General features: G+C 39.6%; 1 protein-coding gene across 6 annotated transcripts in view; it reads left to right on the plus strand.

The window, feature by feature from the left end:
• SMYD4 (SET and MYND domain containing 4) overlaps positions 1-24,027 on the plus strand; it is a 64,803-nt gene that overhangs the window by 6,977 nt on the left and 33,799 nt on the right. The window contains exon 1 of one of the 6 annotated variants that reach the window (XM_057501047.1): positions 2,166-2,368. The exons of the other annotated variants lie outside the window; for them this stretch is intronic. The gene's annotated coding sequence lies outside the window, so the exon portion shown is untranslated. Of the gene's footprint in view, positions 1-2,165; positions 2,369-24,027 lie in introns of those variants that run through there. 6 annotated transcript variants of the gene reach the window in all.

A 24,027-nucleotide genomic window follows, 5' to 3' on the forward strand; every position in this document is an offset into this window, starting at 1 on the left:
ATTTTTCTATGACTTGTTTGTCCTTCTCTTACTAATTTATGAGATCTTCAGATGCCATATAATTCCTTTCCTATATGTTACTAATTTTTCTCCTAGTGTATTTATATTTTTTACTTTGCTTACAGTGTCTTGCATTGTGTATAAACTGTGAGTATGTGTTTTAACTTCTATACAGCCATGCCTATCATTTTCATTTATGGCTTTTGGGTTACATGTCTTGCTTAGGATAGTCTACTCTACTCCAAAGCTATAAATATATTCTTTATGTCCTTCCAACATTTTTTGTAGTTTTGTGCTTTAGTTTTAGCTCTCTAATCCACCTGGAATTATTTTTGTATAGGATATGAGGGAGTATTCTAACTTTTTTCTGGGTTGATCATTTTCCAAGTATTTATTGAAAGTCCATCCTTTACCCAGTGCTTCAAGATGCCACATTTATTAAAAATTAAATTCCTGCTTACCTGTACATTTGTTTCTAGGCTCTGTTTCTATGCTAAAACCAAAGGATTTTAGTTACTATTACTATATATCATATTAGGATTCTTTCAGTTTCAAGAAAGAAACTCAGCTCAAATTAGGAAATTTATAAGCTATGAAACTAGGATGTCCAAAGCAGATCTGTTTTCAAGCAGGGTTATATCCAGGGACTCAGTTGATGCTATCAGACTCTGTATTCTCTTCATCTCTCAGACGGACTTTCCACCTAGTGGGCATTGTAAACATAGGTGGCTTTGGGCACACACTGATAGCTTAATAACTACAAGGAAAGAGGCCATCATCATTCCTGAGAGTTTTGGCAGAAAAAGTCTGGGCTGAACTCAGATTAACCTAACTTTGATCAGATGCTAATCCCTTCAACCAAAGGTGTGGGGCTCCTCTGATTGGCCAGCCTGAATCACATCCAACCCTGTTGTGGAATTAGGGTCAACCCTACTTCAGCCACAAGGAATGATTCCCCCCTGAGATTTTATTTCCAGCAGAAGGAGAAAGGAGCACTCAGAAGCAGGCAAGTTGAGAACAAATGTGGCTTTGCTGTTAGGCCACCTTCCCACACATGGATACACAGTCATCATTCTTTTTCAAGAATATCTTGGCTATTTTGTGAACATTTCCCCCATGTGAACTTCAGTTGGCTTGTCAAGTTCCATAAAAAATGTTGGGTTTTTTATGGGGATTGTGTCAGATTTATAGACTCACTTAGACTTGACATTTTTACAATATTAAATTTCTTCATCCAAGTAAAGGGTATGTCTTGCCATTTGTTTAGGGCTTGCTTTATGTCCTTAAGAAAAGTTTTTCCATTTTCTTTATATAGGTCTTGCACATTTCTTCTTAAAATGTATTCTTACTTGTTGTAAGGTTTTTGCTGTTATTGTAAGACATTTTTTCCCCCAATTACATTCTCTGACTGATTATTGGTGGTATAAATAAAGGCTAGGAATTTTTTCATCAGCTTATAACTGGCCACCTAATTGTATTTTCTCATCATTTCATCATTTTTATGCCAATCCACTTTGAATTTTTAAGTAAGCAGTTGTATGGTGTCTTGCCAATCAATGGCTTTCTGCTCCAGGCAAGTTCGCTATGGATTCAATGTGACCAAAGAAATGACAGCAAAACGTTCTTGGGATGAAAGGGTTATACCCAACTTTATTTCCAGGTGGCAGGTCAGTCACTAAAATCCCGTTCACTCAGAGAGAGTGTGCATGCAGCAGGCCGGTCTCTGCCTCTGGGCCCCTCTGTCCACACAGCCGTCCTCTGGACCCCTCTATCTGCATAGCGTCCCGCACAGTCGTCCTCTGGGCCTCTCTGCACAGTCGTCCCACACAGCTCCCCTCTGGGCCTCTGTCCTCAGTGCTGCCACCACTCCAGCCTCTGCTCTGCTCTCCTGTAGCCTTGCAGCCCTGCCACCATGTCGTGCCCAGAGCACTGGGTGGAGCTCTTTTTATAGAGTCAACAACCATGTATTGCCCACAGATGTGCAGTGAACTAGTCAACCACAGCCAGGTGAGTCCTGGCCACAGGAACTCTCATTTTATCCATATATGGTCAAGTTGTAACCCTCCTTTCCCATATTTATACTTGTTACTTTACTTTTTAGTTACCATAGCATTAGTTAGACCTCAGTGCAATATTGAATAGTGTGGGTAAAACTTGACATTTCCAGAGTATCTCGCCTGGCTTTAGTGCATTTGCATATCCTCAGGGGTGTAGAGAAGTTCATCTCCATGTCAATGGGTAATTACCTGGGCAACCAAGGGTGTGTCTGAACCTGAGAGTTTAAGGGGAGGGGCTGGCTTGCTTGTTGGCTTCCTTATGGAGCAGGGGAAAGAGATGGTGCTGGATGCAGTTTGTAAGCAATAAACAGGTTTTAAACTTTATTTCTCCCTTTGACTGATTTCGGTTTTTAGAGGCTTTTTTTTTACCCCAGGATTTCCTTTCCCCAGACTTAAAAATAGTAACACCCATTTATTACATTTGCCATAGGTTTATAGTACATACCGTTTTTGGTTCAAGGAAATTGCCCTATAATCTATCATAAATAGATGTTGAATTTTATCAAATACTTTTTTTAATACATATTTTGGGAGGAATGTCATTTTCTTTGTCTCCTTTAATCTGTTAATACAGAATTTACATCAGTAGATTTACTGAAGTTTAACTTTTGGAGATAAACTGATTATCTCTATTAATATATGACTTTATTAAATTTTCTAATAAAATATTTTATTTCTATATATATATTCATAAATGATATTAGCCTACATGTTCTTTCTTGTGCTCTTTGTCAACTCTTGATATCAGGATTATTATAGACTCATAGTGAGACCGGAACCTTGGGCTTAGACAAAGTAGGGTGAGGGCCTCCAGAAAAAACAAAGCAAGATAATCCATTGTGGGATTTGCTTTGGCCTGCTGAGGGACCCAGCTTGTTTTTCTGACTTTACCCAGGTGCTGCTCTTCTTCCTCCAGCCCTAAACAAATAATTTGCAACTTCGCAATGTAGCAAGCAAACCCAAAACAACTTAGTAAAAAAAGGAAGGACTCCATCTTGAAAATACGATTGCATCTTAAAACCCAATTAAAAGGTTAAAAAGTAAGTTTCTTAACAAACAGACAATAACTCAGCCCACCCTGGGAGCAAAGCAGGCAGCCTTGAGTGATATGCTCCCACCAGGAAACTGCTATCCTGGGAAGAAATCAGAGCAGTAAATTTCTTACAAATAACCAGGAAGACTAATAAGAAACTTAGTGTCTCTTCGAAGATAAAACATTTTGAGACCACTTAGCAGGTGTATATATATCCCTAGCCCTTTGTCTCCCAACCGCCTATAAAACCCCTAGACAATGCACCACCCCAGGGCTCTCTTGTCCCCTCCTGGTGTGAGCCAGGAGCTCTCTGCTTTTGCTTTATCTCTAAATAAAAGCCTCTGCCTTGCTCTCCTACCTTGAGTGTTTTAAATGAAAGCCGCTGCCTTGCTCTCCTACCTTGAGTGTTTGTGAATTTCATTCTTCGACTCAGCGAACAAGAACCCCAGTATCAATAGCATGAATTAGAGAACTTCCCATCTTTTTCTATGCTCTGAAATGGTTTATATACTGTAAGAATTATTTGATTCTTAAAGGCTGGTAGAAAAGTCCTGTAAAATTATGTAGACCTGGTGTCTTATGAAGTGGAAATATTTTCCATTTTTAGTTTAATTTTTTATCTATGCCCATGGTGTAATAATATGGGCATAGAATAATATGCCCATAGTGTAAGAAGTCAAAGGATACTTAAAAGCTTATTTAAAAAAACAGCTATCTCATTCTTCCCCATTCCTATTCCTTAGAGACTGAGACTTTGTTTCTTCTGGCATTCAATTTTATATATCTAACAAGTATGCTAATACTGCTGTTTCTTGAATTTTTAGTTTTAGATGCCAAATTTTGCTCTCTAAACTCTAACTCACATATAGATAGTTTACAATTCCCTCATTCTCTTATTATAACTCTACTACAACTTATAATATAACCAATAGAATATAATATTGGTTACCAATAATCAGTACATACATTATTAGGTCTGTGTAAATACTATTCATGTGAACCATAAAATGTACTTTGAATTACCCTTCTTGTATTGCTCTTGTTTTCCTTGAGTTAATAATTTCCTCCATTTTTATTTGTTCTATGTACTTCTTATTGCTTCATCCCCAAACTTCTCTACTTAAGAAGTTAGCTCTGGCCATCCTGCCTAGAGCAATCTACAGATTCAATGCAATCACTATGAAAATAGCAACAGCGTTCTTCAATGAACTGGAACAAACAGTTCTAAAATTATGTGGAACCACAAAAGACCCCGAATAGCCAAAGCAATCCTGAGAAGGAAAAATAAAGCAGGGGGGAATCTCGCTTCCCAACTTCAAGCTCTACTACAAAGCCACAGTAATCAAGACAATTTGGTACTGGCACAAGAACATACCCAGTGGAACAGAATAGTGAGTCCAGATATTAACCCAAGCATATATGGTCAATTAATATACGATAAAGGAGCCATGGATATACAATGGGGAAGTGACAGCCTCTTCCACAGCTGGTGTTAGCAAAACTGGACAGCTACATGTAAGAGAATGAAACTGGGTCATTGTCTAACCCCATACACAAAAGTAAACTCAAAATGGATCAAAGACCTGAATGTAAGTCATGAAACCATAAAACTCTTAGAAGAAAACATAGGCAAAAATCTCTTGAATATGAACATGAGCAACTTCTTCATGAACACATCTCCCTGGGCAAGGGAAACAAAAGCAAAAATGAACAAGTGGGACTATATCAAGCTGAAAAGGACACCATCAGTACGGCAAAGGACACCATCAGTAGAACAAAAAAATACATCCTACAGTATGGGAGAATGTATTCATAAATGACAGATCCAATAAGGGGTTGACACCCAAATATATAAAGAACTCACACACCTCAAAACCCAAAAAGCAAATAACCCTAGTAAAAAATGGGCAGGGGATATGAACAAACAATTGTCCAAAGAAGAAATTCAGATGGCCAACAGGCACTTGAAAAGATGCTCCACATTGCTAGTAATCAGAGAAATGCAAATTAAAACTACAGTGAGGTATCACCTCACACCAGTAAGGATGTCCACCATCCAAAAGACAAACAACAACAAATGTTGGCGAGGATGTGGAGAAAGGGGAACCCTCCTACGCTGCTGGTGGGAATGTAAATAAGTTCAACCATTATGGAAAACAGTATGGAGGTTCCTCAAAAAAATCAAAATAGAAATACCATTTGATCCAGGAATTCCACTCCTAGGAATTTACCCTAAGAATGCTGGAGCCCAGTTTGAAAAAGACAGATGCACCCCTATGTTTATCGCAGCACTATTTACAATAGCCAAGAAATGGAAGCAACCTAAGTGTCCATTTCTTGGCACTATTTACAGGAGCCAAGATATGGAAGCACCCTAAGTATCCATCAGTAGATGAATGGATAAAGAAGATGTGGTACATATACACAATGGAATATTATTCAGCCATAAGAAGAAAACAAATCCTACCATTTGCAACAACATGGATGGAGCTAGAGGATATTTGCTTAGTGAACTAAGCTAGGTGGAGAAAGACAAGTAACAAATGATTTCCCTCATTTGTGGAGTATAAGAACAAAGCAAAACTGAAGAAACAACACAGCAGCAGACTCACAAAACCCAAGAATGGACTAAGAGCTACCAAAGGGAAAGGGACTGGGGAGGAAGGGATAAGGGGGAAAAGGGGCATTACGATTAGCACACATAATATATTGGGGGGAACACGGGGAGGGCAGTATAGCCCAGAGAAGACAGGTAGTGACTCTATAATGTCTTACTACACTGATGGACAGTGACTGTAATGGGGTATGTGGTGGGGACTTGATAATGGAGGAAATCTAGTAACCACAATGTTGTTCATGTAAGTGTATATTAATGATACCAAAAAAAAAAAATGTTAGCTCTGAAGACCTGTTTGTAACACTATTCAATTATAATCTGAAGTCACCAAGAAGATTTAAACTTCTAATCTCCACATGCATGCCCGTTAAATGAAAGTATGAATTAGGTCTTTAAAGTTAAAGCCAGACATATACTTTTCTTTCTTGCTGATTTACAATCTTTGAGGAATGTTTTCCCAAAGTAAATACCTTTCATCAATATGGAAGATCTTTTGAGATCAAGTGACCCTCCCCCTACAATTAATAATACCTTGCAGTGTCCTAGGGAATCTTACGATGACTTACTGTTTGTTTAGCTTTTGTACTAACTGGAATACCTTTGTGCCAGAAAGCAGAAAGTGCTCTAAGACCAGTGGATTTATATAAAAAAGAACATAGGAGCCAGCCTGAAGAGATTCCCATTGGCCAAATTTAAGACAATTTGAGCATCAAAATGTATAATGATGATAATGGTTATAACATGAATTTTTTTTTAAGTCTGTGGTGATACTCAAAATAAATAAATACATAAGTAAAAGAAGGAAAGGAGAAAACATTTGTCTTTACAGGAGAATGCCAGTTAATAAATTTAAAAATAATGATAGAATTAGAAAAATCACCGTTTTGTAACCCCTCAGTGTAATAACTAATTCTGACAGTGATTGTCAGTAGATGCTCAAACCATTAGAACAAAGATCACTGGGAAATGGGTTATTCACCTCAAATAGAGATTGATTTGTTTGCCTGATAGATTACTTATTAAGGACAAGGTGAAAGGCATCTTTGTTTTGGAGAAATATTTACACAACAGTCACCGCTTGAATGAACTGGCAACTCCAGGGTGATAGCATTTTATTTTATTTTTTATTTTTTATTGTTATTATTGATATACACTCTTATGAAGGTTTCACGTGAAAAAACAATGTGGTTACTGCATTTACCCATATTAAGTCCCCACCCATATCCCAATGCCAGTCACTGTGCATTACTGTAGAAAGATGGCACAGATTCACTATTTGCCTTCTCTGTGCTACACTGTTTTCCCCGTGATCCCCCACACCATGTGTACTAAACATAATACCCCTCAATTCCCTTCTCCTTCCCTCCCCACCCACCCACCCCCACCCCTCCCCTTTGGTAACCACTAGTCCCTTCTTGGAGTCTGTAGTCTGCTACTATTTTGTTCCTTCAGTTTTGCTTCGTTGTTATACTCCACAAATGAGGGAAATCATTTGGCACTTGTCTTTCTCTGCCTGGCTTATTTCACTGAGCATAATATTCTCCAGCTCCATCCATGTTGTTGCAAATGGTAGGATTTGTTTCTTTCTTATGGCTGAATAGTATTCCATTGTATATATGTACCACATCTTTATCCATTCATCTACTGATGGACACTTAGGTTGCTTCCATATCTTGGCTATTATAAAAAGTGCTGTGATAAACATAGGGGTGCAATGTCTTTTTGAATCTGAGAAGTTGTATTCTTTGGGTAAATTCCAAGGAGTGGAATTCCCGGGTCAAATGGTATTTCTATTTTTAGGTTTTTGAAGAACCTCCATATTGCTTTCCACAATGGTTGAACTAGTTTACATTCCCACCAGCAGTGTAGTAGGGTTCCCCTTTCTCTGCATCCTTGCCAGCATTTGTTGTTCTTAGTCTTTTCGATGCTGGCCATATCCTTAACTGGTGTGAAGTAATATCTCATTGTGGTTTTAATTTGCATTTCCCTGATGATTAGTGATGTGGAGCATCTTTTCATGTGCCTGTTGGCCATCTGAATCTCTTCTTTGGAGAACTCTCTCTTATCCTCTGCCCATTTTTTAATAGGGTTATTTGCTTTTTGAGTGTTGAGGCATGTAAGTTCTTTATATATTTTGGATGTTAACCCCTTGTCAGATAGGTCGTTTACAAATATATTCTCCCATACTGTAGGATGCCTTTTTGTTCTGTTGATGGTGTCCTTTGCCATACAGAAACTTTTTAGTCTGATGTAGTCCCACCGCTTGAATGAACTGACCAAACTTAGTATCACCAGTAGTGGGGACTGCTTGACATTATTGCATCTCCTGAGTTGAGGCAACAGAAAGCATACATATTTAACTATGTAGTAATATTCTTGACAAAAATGGTTTAATCTGAATCTAATCATGAGGAAACAGACAAAACCAGAATGTGAAACATTTTCCTGGCTTTAAGTCTTTAAAAAAGGCAGTCATGAAAAACAAAAAAAATTAATGGGACTCTCTCAAAAGAGACTAAAGACAAATAATAACTAAATGTAGTACATTAGAACCTTGATCCTTGTTCATGTTGGAATAAGAGAAAGATATAAAAGATATTTTAGGAGTAATTGGGAAAATCTAAATGTAAGTAGTATTTGAATTAGTGTTAATTTTTTTTAGATGTGATGATGATAATGTGTGCTATCAAGGTATAGGAGAATGTTCTTATTCTTAGCAGAGGCCTGGTAGAATATTTGGAGGTGAACTTCCATGATGACTCTACTTACTTTCAAATAGTTCAGGAAAAAATATGTGTCTATATGGATGTGTGGGAGTTATTAAGCAGATGTTATTCGGCTCCGATCTCAGTCTTGTGTGCTGGGACTTTCTGCTTTGCCAGTTGACTCCATGAGAGGCGTTACCTCTGTAGGGCTCTAGAGAGAGAAAGCAAGGCTGGAAGAAGAAAGAACTTGGTTTTTTCTGTCTGCTTCCTAATTAGAATTGATATGCAAAATAACTTAGTTGTACCTTTACCTTAGACACATTTAAAAACTAACTCAAAATGGCTTAAAGACCTAAACTTAAGAACTAGAACTATAAAACTCTTAAAAACCTAAGGCAAACGCTTATGACATTAGCTGGCAATTATTTCTTGAATATGACAGCAAAGGCACAGGCAGCAAAAGAAAAAATAAGCAAATTGGACTAAATGAAAATTAAAATATTTTGTGCATCAGAAGACAATATCTACAGAGTAAAAAGACACTGGCAGAATGGGGGGAAAATTTTGCAAATTATGTATCTGATAAGGGATTAATGTCCAGAATATATAGGAACTCCTAAGACTCAAGGACAAAACAACAAACAACCTGATTTAAAAATGAGCAAGGCTTATAGACATTTCTCCAAAGAAGATATACAAATGGTCAATAAACACACAAAAAGGTGCTTTTTACATCACTTTATTTTTATTTTTATTTTTATTTTTTTCTAGATAATTATTTTTTATTGAAGGGTAGTTGACGCACAGTATTACATTACATTGGTTTCAAGTGTACAACACAGTGATAAAACATTTATATACATAATTCTAGGTTCCAGCTATCACCCTACCAAGCTGTTACAATATCTTGACTATATTCCTTATGCTATACATTACATCCCGGTTACTTATTTATTTTACCATTGGAAGTCTGTCCTTTTTTTTTTTTTTTTTTTTGAGGGCATCTCTCATATTTATTGATCAAATGGTTGTTAACGACAATAAAATTCTGTATAGGAGAGTCAATGCTCAATGCACAATCATTAATCCACCCCAAGCCTAATTTTCGTCAGTCTCCAATCTTCTGAGGCATAACAAACAAGTTCTTACATGGAGAACAAATTCTTACATAATGAATAAGTTACATAGTGAACAGTACAAGGGCAGTCATCACAGAAACTTTCGGGTTTGCTCGTGCATTATGAACTATAAACAGTTCAAATATGAATACTCATTTGGTTTTTATACTTGATTTATATGTGGATACCACATTCCTCTCTTTATTATTATTACTTTTAATAAAATGCTGAAGTTGAAGTGGTAGGTAGATACAAGATAAAGGTAGAAAACATAGTTTAGTGTTGTAAGAGACCAAATGTAGATGATCAGGTGTGTGCCTGTAGACTATGTGTTAATCCAAGCTAGACAAGGGCAATAAAACATCCACGTATGCAGAAGATTTCTCTCAGAACAGGGGGGGTGAGGTTCTAAGCCTCACCTCTGTTGATCCCCAATTTCTCACCTGATGACCCCCCTGCGACTGTGCTTGTCTTAGGTTGTTCCTCCCTTGAGGAATCTTACCCGTCTCTGGCTAACCAGTCATCTTCCGGGGCCATACAGGGAAATGTAAAGTTGGTAAGTGAGAGAGAAGCCTTATTGTTTGAAATGGTTAGCTTTTTATTTCTTTGCATATTTATGCCCTGTAGCTTCTATGCCCAGCATTTGTCTTCAGGTATCTTTACCAATTGGAAGAATTATGATACTTGGTAAATTTGTTATGAGGCACGAATTCTATTTAAGGGTTGTAATTAGGAAGGAAGAAGAAAAGCTATAGAAGTAGCAGGCGGAAGAAAACATGGGAAGATTGATTATTTCTTTGACATATCTTCTTGTAGAGTAACTTCAGCATGTATAGGTTTTAAGCTACTACTTAAATTGCACACAGACATTAACATAATAGGAGTATAGTTACATAACCAAAGCATATCTGTAATTAACAGCCATCTCCAGTGAAACCAAGAAAACCAGTTAGGCACCTTAGGCATTTGTGAAAACTTATCTATGATATGGTGGATATTGTCCAACTGAACTTGAACAGTCTGAGAGAAATCAGACAAATTAAAACAACCCATTCCTGGGGAATGTTCACAACCCTTATGTTCTTTTAACAGTAAATAGTCTGTAGTTGTAAGATTTTGGAGCGCTACAATTTGCACTTCTCCTAATTCTTGGTTGAGTTCCAACAGTATAGATCCAGTCAAATTTGTTGTTTTACTGTATGCACAGGCCGGCTTAGATATCTCCTTCATTCCCATGGCAAGTCCAGGAGCTGGTGGGAGGAGTGCATCTACAGCTGTACCAGTGCGTGGATCTTTGTTGGGGTTTTTTGATGATCATCTTCTGGCATGAGTCTTCCAGAGAGTGCTGATGTTGAAAGTTCTTTTTCATATCGTATCTTAGTTGATTTTCAGAGTAGCCCAATTAGGCTTTGATCTTCTGTATAAACGCAAACAGACCCTTTGCCTACACTTTTATATGCCCTTTATACCCTTGTGTAGAACTCATTGGAGGTTACCACACAGGAACTGCCCTTTTTTTGTTTTGTTTTGTTTTGTTTTGTTTTTGGTATCACTAATCTACACTTACATGACAAATATTATGTTTACTAGGCTCTCCCCTATACCAGGTCTCCCCTATAAACCCCTTTACAGTCACTGTCCATCAGCATAGCAAAATGTTGTAGAATCAGTACTTGCCTTCTCTGTGTTGTACAGCCCTCCCTTTTCTCCTACCCCCCCATGCATGTTAATCTTAATACCCCCCTACTTCTCCCCCCGCCTTATCCCTCCCTACCCACCCATCCTCTCCAGTCCCTTTCCCTTTGGTACCTGTTAGTCCATTCTTGAGTTCTGTGATTCTGCTGCTGTTTTGTTCCTTCAGTTTTTCCTTTGTTCTTATATTCCACAGGTAAGTGAAATCATTTGGTATTTCTCTTTCTCCGCTTGGCTTGTTTCGCTGAGCATAATACCCTCCAGCTCCATCCATGTTGCTGCAAATGATTGGATTTGCCCTTTTCTTATGGCTGAGTAGTATTCCATTGTGTATATGTACCACATCTTCTTTATCCATTCATCTATCGATGGACATTTAGGTTGCTTCCAATTCTTGGCTATTGTAAATAGTGCTGCGATAAACATAGGGGTGCACTGATCTTTCTCATACTTGATTGCTGCATTCTTAGGGTAAATTCCTAGGAGTGCAATTCCTGGGTCAAATGGTAAGTCTGTTTTGAGCATTTTGATGTACCTCCAGACTGCTTTCCACAATGGTTGAACTAACTTACATTCCCACCAGCAGTGTAGGAGGGTTCCCCTTTCTCCACAGCCTCGCCAACATTTGTTGTTGTTTGTCTTTTGGATGGCAGCCATCCTTACTGGTGTGAGGTGATACCTCATTGTAGTTTTAATTTGCATTTCTCTGATAATTAGCGATGTGGAGCATCTTTTCATGTGTCTGTTGGCCATCTGTATTTCTTTTTTGGAGAACTGTCTGTTCAGTTCCTCTGCCCATTTATTAATTGGGTTATTTGTTTTTTGTTTGTTGAGGCGTGTGAGCTCTTTATATATTCTGGACGTCAAGCCTTTATCGGATGTGTCATTTTCAAATATATTCTCCCATACTATAGGGATCCTTTTTGTTCTATTGATGGTGTCTTTTGCTGTACAGAAACTTTTCAGCTTAATATAGTCCCACTTACTCATTTTTGCTGTTGTTTTCCTTGCCCGGGGAGATATGTTCAAGAAGAGGTCACTCATGTTTATGTCTAAGAGGTTTTTGCCTATGTTTTCTTCCAAGAGTTTAATGGTTTCATGGCTTACATTCAGGTCTTTGATCCATTTTGAGTTTACTTTTGTATATGGGGTTAGACAATGGTCCAGTTTCATTCTCCTACATGTAGCTGTCCAGTTTTGCCAGCACCACCTGTTGAAGAGACTGTCATTTCGCCATTGTATGTCCATGGCTCCTTTATCAAATATTAATGGACCATATATGTCTGGGTTAATGTCTGGATTCTCTAGTCTGTTCCATTGGTCTGTGGCTCTGCTCTTGTGCCAGTACCAAATTGTCTTGATTACTATGGCTTTATAGTAGAGCTTGAAGTTGGGGAGTGAGATCCCCCCTACTTTATTCTTCTTTCTCAGGATTGCTTTGGCTATTCGGGGTCTTTGGTGTTTCCATATGAATTTTTGAATTATTTGTTCCAGTTCATTGAAGAATGTTGCTGGTAGTTTCATAGGGATTGCATCAAATCTGTATATTGCTTTGGGCAGGATGGCCATTTTGACGATATTAATTCTTCCTAACCACGAGCATGGGATGAGTTTCCATCTGATAGTGTCCCCTTTAATTTCTCTTAAGAGTGACTTGTAGTTTTCAGAGTATAAGTCTTTCACTTCTTTGGTTAGGTTTATTCCTAGGTATTTTATTTTTTTTGATGCAATTGTGAAGGGAGTTGTTTTCCTGATTTCTCTTTCTGTTGGTTCATTGTTAGTATATAGGAAAGCCACAGATTTCTGTGTGTTGATTTTGTATCCTGCAACTTTGCTGTATTCCGATATCAGTTCTAGTAGTTTTGGGGTGGAGTCTTTAGGGTTTTTTATGTACAGTATCATGTCATCTGCAAATAGTGACAGTTTAACTTCTTCTTTACCAATCTGGATTCCTTGTATTTCTTTGTTTTGTCTGATTGCCGTGGCTAGGACCTCCAGTACTATGTTAAATAACAGTGGAGAGAGTGGGCATCCCTGTCTAGTTCCCGATCTCAGAGGAAATGCTTTCAGCTTCTCGCTGTTCAATATAATGTTGGCTGTCGGTTTATCATAGATGGCCTTTATCATGTTGAGGTACTTGCCCTCTATTCCCATTTTGCTGAGAGTTTTTAACATGAATGGATGTTGAACTTTGTCAAATGCTTTTTCAGCATCTATGGAGATGATCATGTGGTTTTTGTCTTTCTTTTTGTTGATGTGGTGGATGATGTTGATGGACTTTCGAATGTTGTACCATCCTTGCATCCCTGGGATGAATCCCACTTGGTCATGGTGTATGATCCTTTTGATGTATTTTTGAATTCGGTTTGCTAATATTTTGTTGAGTATTTTTGCATCTACGTTCATCAGGGATATTGGTCTGTAGTTTTCTTTTTTGGTGGGGTCTTTGCCTGGTTTTGGTATTAGGGTGATGTTAGCTTCATAGAATGAGTTTGGGAGTATCCCCTCCTCCTCTATTTTTTGGAAAACTTTAAGGAGAATGGGTATTATGTCTTCCCTGTATGTCTGATAAAATTCCGAGGTAAATCCATCTGGCCCGGGGGTTTTGTTCTTTGGTAGTTTTTTGATTACCTCTTCAATTTCGTTGCTGGTAATTGGTCTGTTTAGATTTTCTGTTTCTTCCTGGGTCAATCTTGGAAGGTTATATTTTTCTAGGAAGTTGTCCATTTCTCCTAGGTTTCCCAGCTTGTTAGCATATAGGTTTTCATAGTAGTCTCCAATAATTCTTTGCATTTCCGTGGGGTCCGTCGTGATTTTTCCTTTCTCGTTTCTGATACTGTTGATTTGTGTTGACTCTCTTTTCTTCTTAATAAGTCTGGCTAGAGGCTTATCTATTTTGTTTATTTTCTCGAAGAACCAGCTCTTGGTTTCATTGATTTTTGCTATTGTTTTATTCTTCTCAATTTTATTTATTTCTTCTCTGATCTTTATTATGTCCCTCCTTCTGCTGACCTTAGGCCTCATCTGTTCTTCTTTTTCCAATTTCGATAATTGTGACATTAGACCATTCATTTGGGATTGCTCTTCCTTTTTTAAATATGCTTGGATTGCTATATACTTTCCTCTTAAGACTGCTTTTGCTGTGTCCCACAGAAGTTGGGGCTTAGTGTTGTTGTTGTCATTTGTTTCCATATATTGCTGGATCTCCATTTTGATTTGGTCATTGATCCATTGATTATTTAGGAGCGTGTTGTTAAGCCTCCATGTGTTCGTGAGCCTCTTTGCTTTCTTTGTACAGTTTATTTCTAGTTTTATGCCTTTGTGGTCTGAAAAGTTGGTTGGTAGGATTTCAATCTTTTGGAATTTTCTGAGGCTCTTTTTGTGGCCTAGTATGTGGTCTATTCTGGAGAATGTTCCATGTGCACTTGAGAAGAATGTATATCCCGCTGCTTTTGGATGTAGAGTTCTATAGATGTCTATTAGGTCCATCTGCTCTACTGTGTTGTTCAGTGCTTCCGTGTCCTTACTTATTTTCTGCCCAGTGGATCTATCCTTTGGGGTGAGTGGTGTGTTGAAGTCTCCTAGAATGAATGCATTGCAGTCTATATCCCCCTTTAGTTCTGTTAGTATTTGTTTCACATATGCTGGTGCTCCTGTGTTGGGTGCATATATATTTAGAATGGTTATATCCTCTTGTTTGACTGAGCCCTTTATCATTATGTAGTGTTCTTCTTTATCTCTTGTTACTTTCTTTGTTTTGAAGTCTATTTTGTCTGATATTAGTACTGCAACCCCTGCTTTCTTCTCACTGTTGTTTGCTTGAAATATGTTTTTCCATCCCTTGACTTTTAGTCTGTACATGTCTTTGGGTTTGAGGTGAGTTTCTTGTAAGCAGCATATAGATGGGTCTTGCTTTTTTATCCATTCTGTTACTCTGTGTCTTTTGATTGGTGCATTCAACCCATTAACATTTAGGGTGACTATTGAAAGATATGTACTTATTGCCATTGCAGGCTTTAAATTCGTGGTTACCAAAGGTTCAAGGTTAGCCTCTTTAGTATCTTACTGCCTAACTTAGCTCGCTTATTGAGCTGTTATATACACTGTCTGGAGATTCTTTTCTTCTCTCCCTTCTTGTTCCTCCTCCTCGATTCTTCATATGTTGGGTGTTTTGTGCTGTGCTCTTTCTAGGGGTGCTCCCATCTAGAGCAGTCCCTGTAAGATGTTCTGTAGAGGTGGTTTGTGGAAAGCAAATTCCCTCAGCTTTTGTTTGTCTGGGAATTGTTTAATCCCACCGTCATATTTGAATGATAGTCGTGCTGGATACAGTATCCTTGGTTCAAGGCCCTTCTGTTTCATTGTATTAAATATATCATGCCATTCTCTTCTGGCCTGTAGGGTTTCTGTTGAGAAATCTGACGTTAGCCTGATGGGTTTCCCTTTATAGGTGACCTTTTTCTCTCTAGCTGCCTTTAACATTCTTTCCTTGTCCTTGATCTTTGCCATTTTAATTATTATGTGTCTTGGTGTTGCCCTTCTTGGATCCTTTCTGTTGGGGGTTCTGTGTATTTCCGTGGTCTGTTTGATTACTTCCTCCCCCAGTGTGGGGAAGTTTTCAGCAATTATTTCTTCTAAGATACTTTCCATCTCTTTGCCTCTCTCTTCTTCTTCTGGGACCCCTATAATACGGATATTGCTCCTTTTAGATTGGTCACACAGTTCTCTTAATATTGTTTCATTCCTGGAGATCCTTTTGTCTCTCTCTATGTCAGCTTCTATGCGTTCCTGTTCTCTGATTTCAATTCCATCAATGGCCTCTTGCATTCTATCCATTCTGCTTATAAACCCTTCCAGAGTTTGTTTCATTTCTGCGATCTCCTTTCTGGCATCTGTGATCTCTTTCCGGACTTCATCCCATTTTTCTTGCGTATTTCTCTGCATCTCTGTCAGCATGTTTATGATTCTTATTTTGAATTCTTTGTCAGGAAGACTGGTTAGGTCTGTCTCCTTCTCTGGTGTTGTCTCTGTGATCTTTGTCTGCCTGTAGCTTTGCCTTTTCATGGTGATAGGAATAGTCTGCAGAACTGGGACGAGTGACGGCTGGAAGGACTTCCTTTCTTGTTGGTTTGTGGCCCTCCTCTCCTGGGAGAACAGCGGCCTCTAGTGGCTTGTGCTGCGCAGCTGCGCGCAGACAGGGTTTCTGCTTCCTGCCCGGCTGCTATGGAGTTAATCTCCGCTGTTGCTGTGGGCGTGGCCTGGCTCGGGCAGCTACTCCAAAGTGGTGGAGTCGCGTTGGAGCAGGAGCTGCTGGGAGGCTATTTATCTCCGTAAGGGGCCTCCCTGCTCCCTGCAGCCCAGGGGTTAGGGTGCCCAGAGATCCCGGATTCCCTACCTCTGGATTAAGTGACCCGCCCTGCCCCTTTAAGACTTCCAAAAAGCACCCGCCAAAACAAAACAACGACCACAAAAAAAAAACAAGAAAAAAAATTTTTTTAATTAAAAAAAAAAAAAGGTGGTCGTTCGTTTTTCTTTATTCTCCGGTGCCAGCCTCAGGCCTCTGCTCACCAGTCTTGCTGCCCTGTTTCCCTAGTATTGGGGTCCCTATCCCTTTAAGACTTCCAAAAAGCGCTCGCCAAAACAAAACAGCAAAAAAGCAAAAAAAAAAAAAAATGGTCATGCGCTTTTCTTATGTCCTCCGGTGCCCGGCCTCCAGTGCCCGCTCACTGTTCTTGCTGCCCTGTTTTCCTAGTATCGAGGGCCCTGCATCTGGCCTGGATGGCTGGGGCTGGATGTTCGGCAGCCCTGTGCTCTGTCTCCCTCCCGCTCTGCCTATTCTTCTCTGGCCTGGAGTTGGGGGGGTCGGCGCTCCGCTCCCGCTGGGCCGGGGCTTGTATCTTACCCCCTTCGCGAAGCGCTGGGTTCTCTCAGGTGCGGATGTGGTCTGGATATTGTCCTGTGTCCTCTGGTCTTTATTCTAGGAAGTGTTGTCTTTGTTATATTTTCATAGATATATGTTGTTTTGGGAGAAGATTTCCGCTGCTCTACTCACGCCGCCATCTTCCGCCCGTACATCACTTTAATTATCAAGAAAATGCAAATCAAAACTACAATGAGACACCACCTCATACTCAGGATGGCTACTATAAAAAAAGAATAGTAAGTGTTTGTGAGGTTGTGGAGAAATTAGAGCCCTTATGCACTGTTGGTGGGAATGTAAAATGATGCAGCTACTAGGGAAAACAGTATGGCAGTTCCTCAAAAAATTAAAAATGGAATTATTATGTGATCCAGCAATCCCACTTCTAGGTTTATACCCTAAAAAATTGGAAACAGGACTTAAACAGATATTTGCACACCAATGTTCGTAACAGTATTATTCACAATAGCCAAAAGCAGAAACAACCCAGATGTCTACCCCTGGGTGAATAGATACTCAAAATGTGGTATGTAGATACAGTGGAATATTATTCAGCTATAAAAGGGAATTAAATTCTGCTACCTGGTACAACGTGGATGAAATTTGAAAACATTATGCTAAGTGAAATAATCCAGACATAAAAAGACAAATATTGGAAGGGGGGAGCCAAATGGCGGTGTGAGTAGAGCAGCGGAAATCTCCTCCCAAAACAACATATATCTATGAAAATATAACAAAGACAACACTTCCTAGAATAAAGACCAGAGGACACAGGACAATATCCAGACCACATCTGCACCTGAGAGAACCCAGCGCCTCGCGAAGGGGGTAAGATACAAGCCCCGGCCTGGCGGGAGCCGAGCGCCCCTCCCCCCAGCTGCCGGCGGGAGAATAGGCAGAGCAGGAGGCAGACGGAGCCCAGGACTGCCGAACACCCAGCCCCAGCCATCCGGGCCAGAGTGCAGACACAGTGCATGTGCGGGGAGCCCTGGATACTAGGGAAACGGGGCAGCAAGAACAGTGAGCGGGCACTGGAGGCCGGGCGCCGGAGGAAACCAGAAAAGTGAGCGACCATTTTTTTTTCTTGCTGTTTTGTTTTGGCGAGCACTTTTTGGAAGTCTTAAAGGGATAGGGACCCCAATACTAGGGAAACAGGGCAGCAAGACTGGTGAGCAGATGCCTGAGTCTGGCGCTGGAGAATAAAGAAAAACGAGCGGCCACTTTTTTTTTTTTTTATATAATTTTTTTTTTTTTTTTTTTTTTTTTTTGTGGTCGTTTTGTTTTGGCGGGTGCTTTTTGGAAGTCTTAAAGAGGCAGGGTGGCACACTTAATCCAGAGGTAGGGAATCCGGGGATCTCTGGGCACCCTAACCCCTGGGCTGCAGGGAGCAGGGAGGCCCCTTACGGAGATAAATAGCCTCCCAGCTGCTCCTGCTCCAACGCGACTCCACCACTTTGGAGCAGCGCCTGAACCAGGCCACGCCCACAGCAACAGCGGAGATTAACTCCATAGCAGCCGGGCAGGAAGCAGAAACCCTGTCTGCGCGCAGCTGCACAGCACAAGCCACTAGAGGTCGCTGTTCTCCCAGGAGAGGAGGGCCACAAACCAACAAGAACGGAAGTTCTTCCAGCCGTCATTCGTCCCGGCTCTGCAAACTATTCCTATCACCATGAAAAGGCAAAACTACAGGCAGGCAAAAATCACAAAGACAACACCAGAGAAGGAGACAGACCTAACCAGTCTTCCTGACAAAGAATTCAAAATAAGAATCATAAACATGCTGAAAGAGATGCAGAGAAATACCCAAGAGAAATGGGATGAAGTCCGGAGGGAGATCACAGATGCCAGAAAGGAGATTACAGAAATGAAACAAACTCTGGAAGGGTTTATAAGCAGAATGGATAGGATGCAAGAGGCCATTGATGAAATTGAAACCAGAGAACAGGAACACATAGAAGCTGACATAGAGAGAGACAAAAGGATCTCCAGGAATGAAACAATATTAAGAGAACTGTGTGACCAATCCAAAAGGAACAATATCCGTATTATAGTGGTACCAGAAGAAGAAGAGAGAGGAAAAGAGATGGAAAGTATCTTAGAAGAAATAAATGCTGAAAACTTCCCCAAACTGGGGGAGGAAATAATCGAACAGACCACGGAAATACACAGAACCCCCAACAGAAAGGATCCAAGGAGGACAACACCAAGACACATAATAATCAAAATAGCAAAGATCAAGGACAAGGAAAGAGTTTTAAAGGCAGCTAGAGTGAAAAAGGTCACCTATAAAGGAAAACCCATCAGGCTAACATCAGACTTCTTGACAGAAACCCTACAGGCCAGAAGAGAATGGCATGATATATTTAATACAATGAAACAGAAGGGCCTTGAACCAAGGATACTGTATCCAGCACGACTATCATTCAACTATGATGGTGGGATTAAACAATTCCCAGACAAACAAAAGCTGAGGGAATTTGCTTTCCACAAACCACCTCTACAGGACATCTTACAGGGACTGCTCTAGATGGGAGCACTCCTAGAAAGAGCACAGCACAAAACACCCAACATATGAAGAATGGAGGAGGAGGAATAAGAAGGGAGAGAAGAAAAGAATCTCCAGACAGTGTATATAACAGCTCAATAAGCGAGCTAAGTTAGGCAGTAAGATACTAAAGAGGCTAACCTTGAACCTTTGGTAACCACGAATTTAAAGCCTGCAATGGCAGTAAGTACATATCTTTCAATAGTCACCCTAAATGTTAATGGGCTGAATGCACCAATCAAAAGACACAGAGTAACAGAATGAATAAAAAAGCAAGACCCATCTATATGCTGCTTACAAGAAACTCACCTCAAACCCAAAGACATGTACAGACTAAAAGTCAAGGGATGGAAAAACATATTTCAAGCAAACAACAGCGAGAAGAAAGCAGGGGTTGCAGTACTAATATCAGACAAAATAGACTTCAAAACAAAGAAAGTAACAAGAGATAAAGAAGGACACTACATAATGATAAAGGGCTCAGTCCAACAAGAGGATATAACCATTCTAAATATATATGCACCCAACACAGGAGCACCAGAATATGTGAAACAAATACTAACAGAACTAAAGGGGGAAATAGACTACAATGCATTCATTCTAGGAGACTTCAACACACCACTCACCCCAAAGGGTAGATCCACTGGGCAGAAAATAAGTAAGGACACGGAAGCACTGAACAACACAGTAGAGCAGATGGACCTAATAGACATCTATAGAACTCTACATCCAAAAGCAGCGGGATATACATTCTTCTCAAGTGCACATGGAACATTCTCCAGAATAGACCACATACTAGGCCACAAAAAGAGCCTCAGAAAATTCCAAAAGATTGAAATCCAACCAACCAACTTTCCAGACCACAAAGGCATAAAACTAGAAATAAACTGTACAAAGAAAGCAAAGAGGCTCACAAACACATGGAGGCTTAACAACACGCTTCTAAATAATCAATGGATCAATGACCAAATCAAAATGGAGATCCAGCAATATATGGAAACAAATGACAACAACAACCCTAAGCCCCAACTTCTGTGGGACACAGCAAAAGCAGTCTTAAGAGGAAAGTATATAGCAATCCAAGCATATTTAAAAAAGGAAGAACAATCCCAAATGAATGGTCTAATGTCACAATTATCGAAATTGGAAAAAGAAGAACAGATGAGGCCTAAGGTCAGCAGAAGGAGGGACATAATAAAGATCAGAGAAGAAATAAATAAAATTGAGAAGAATAAAACAATAGCAAAAATCAATGAAACCAAGAGCTGGTTCTTCGAGAAAATAAACAAAATAGATAAGCCTCTAGCCAGACTTATTAAGAAGAAAAGAGAGTCAACACAAATCAACAGTATCAGAAACGAGAAAGGAAAAATCACGACGGACCCCACGGAAATGCAAAGAATTATTGGAGAATACTATGAAAACCTATAAGCTAACAAGCTGGGAAACCTAGGAGAAATGGACAACTTCCTAGAAAAATACAACCTTCCAAGACTGACCCAGGAAGAAACAGAAAATCTACACAGACCAATTACCAGTAACGAAATTGAAGCGGTAATCAAAAAACTACCAAAGAACAAAATCCCCGGGCCAGATGGATTTACCTCGGAATTTTATCAGACATACAGGGAAGACATAATACCCATTCTCCTTAAAGTTTTCCAAAAACTAGAGGAGGAGGGGATACTCCCAAACTCATTCTATGAAGCTAACATCACCCTAATACCAAAACCAGGCAAAGACCCCACCAAAAAAGAAAACTACAGACCAATATCCCTGATGAACGTAGATGCAAAAATACTCAACAAAATATTAGCAAACCGAATTCAAAAATACATCAAAAGGATCATACACCATGACCAAGTGGGATTCATCCCAGGGATGCAAGGATGGTACAACATTCGAAAGTCCATCAACATCATCCACCACATCAACAAAAAGAAAGACAAAAACCACATGATCATCTCCATAGATGCTGAAAAAGCATTTGACAAAGTTCAACAACCATTCATGTTAAAAACTCTCAGCAAAATGGGAATAGAGGGCAAGTACCTCAACATGATAAAGGCCATCTATGATAAACCGACAGCCAACATTATATTGAACAGCGAGAAGCTGAAAGCATTTCCTCTGAGATCGGGAACTAGACAGGGATGCCCACTCTCTCCACTGTTATTTAACATAGTACTGGAGGTCCTAGCCACGGCAATCAGACAAAACAAAGAAATACAAGGAATCCAGATTGGTAAAGAAGAAGTTAAACTGTCACTATTTGCAGATGACATGATACTGTACATAAAAAACCCTAAAGACTCCACCCCAAAACTACTAGAACTGATATCGGAATACAGCAAAGTTGCAGGATACAAAATCAACACACAGAAATCTGTGGCTTTCCTATATACTAACAATGAACCAACAGAAAGAGAAATCAGGAAAACAACTCCCTTCACAATTACATCAAAAAAAGTAAAATACCTAGGAATAAACCTAACCAAAGAAGTGAAAGACTTATACTCTGAAAACTACAAGTCACTCTTAAGAGAAATTAAAGGGGACACTAACAGATGGAAACTCATCCCATGCTCGTGGTTAGGAAGAATTAATATCGTCAAAATGGCCATCCTGCCCAAAGCAATATACAGATTTGATGCAATCCCTATGAAACTACCAGCAACATTCTTCAATGAACTGGAACAAATAATTCAAAAATTCATATGGAAACACCAAAGACCCCGAATAGCCAAAGCAATCCTGAGAAAGAAGAATAAAGTAGGGGGGATCTCACTCCCCAACTTCAAGCTCTACTATAAAGCCATAGTAATCAAGACAATTTGGTACTGGCACAAGAGCAGAGCCACAGACCAATGGAACAGACTAGAGAATCCAGACATTAACCCAGACATATATGGTCAATTAATATTTGATAAAGGAGCCATGGACATACAATGGCGAAATGACAGTCTCTTCAACAGATGGTGCTGGCAAAACTGGACAGCTACATGTAGGAGAATGAAACTGGACCATTGTCTAACCCCATATACAAAAGTAAACTCAAAATGGATCAAAGACCTGAATGTAAGCCATGAAACCATTAAACTCTTGGAAGAAAACATAGGCAAAAACCTCTTAGACATAAACATGAGTGACCTCTTCTTGAACATATCTCCCCGGGCAAGGAAAACAACAGCAAAAATGAGTAAGTGGGACTATATTAAGCTGAAAAGCTTCTGTACAGCAAAAGACACCATCAATAGAACAAAAAGGATCCCTACAGTATGGGAGAATATATTTGAAAATGACACATCCGATAAAGGCTTGACATCCAGAATATATAAAGAGCTCACACGCCTCAACAAACAAAAAACAAATAACCCAATTAATAAATGGGCAGAAGAACTGAACAGACAGTTCTCCAAAAAAGAAATACAGATGGCCAACAGACACATGAAAAGATGCTCCACATCGCTAATTATCAGAGAAATGCAAATTAAAACTACAATGAGGCATCACCTCACACCAGTAAGGATGGCTGCCATCCAAAAGACAAACAACAACAAATGTTGGCGAGGCTGTGGAGAAAGGGGAACCCTCCTACACTGCTGGTGGGAATGTAAGTTAGTTCAACCATTGTGGAAAGCAGTCTGGAGGTACATCAAAATGCTCAAAACAGACTTACCATTTGACCCAGGAATTGCACTCCTAGGAATTTACCCTAAGAATGCAGCAATCAAGTATGAGAAAGATCAGTGCACCCCTATGTTTATCGCAGCACTATTTACAATAGCCAAGAATTGGAAGCAACCTAAATGTCCATCGATAGATGAATGGATAAAGAAGATGTGGTACATATACACAATGAAATACTACTCAGCCATAAGAAAAGGACAAATCCTACCATTTGCAGCAACATGGATGGAGCTGGAGGGTATTATGCTCAGTGAAACAAGCCAAGCGGAGAAAGAGAAATACCAAATGATTTCACTCATCTGTGGAATATAAGAACAATGGAAAAACTGAAGGAAGAAAACAGCAGCAGAATCACAGAACTCAAGAATGGACTAACAGGTACCAAAGGGAAAGGGACTGGGGAGGATGGGTGGGTAGGGAGGGATAAGGGGGGGAGAAGTAGGGGGGTATTAAGATTAGCATGCATGGGGGAGTGGGTGAAAGGGGAGGGCTGTACAACACAGAGAAGGCAAGTAGTGATTCTACAACATTTTGCTATGCTGATGGACAGTGACTGTAAAGGGGTTTATAGGGGGGACCTGGTATAGGGGAGAGCCTAGTAAACATCATATTCATCATGTAAGTGTAGATTAGTGATACCAAAAAAAAAAAAA

Source organism: Manis pentadactyla, chromosome 4, assembly GCF_030020395.1.
Source record: "Manis pentadactyla isolate mManPen7 chromosome 4, mManPen7.hap1, whole genome shotgun sequence".
Lineage (NCBI taxonomy): Eukaryota > Metazoa > Chordata > Mammalia > Pholidota > Manidae > Manis > Manis pentadactyla.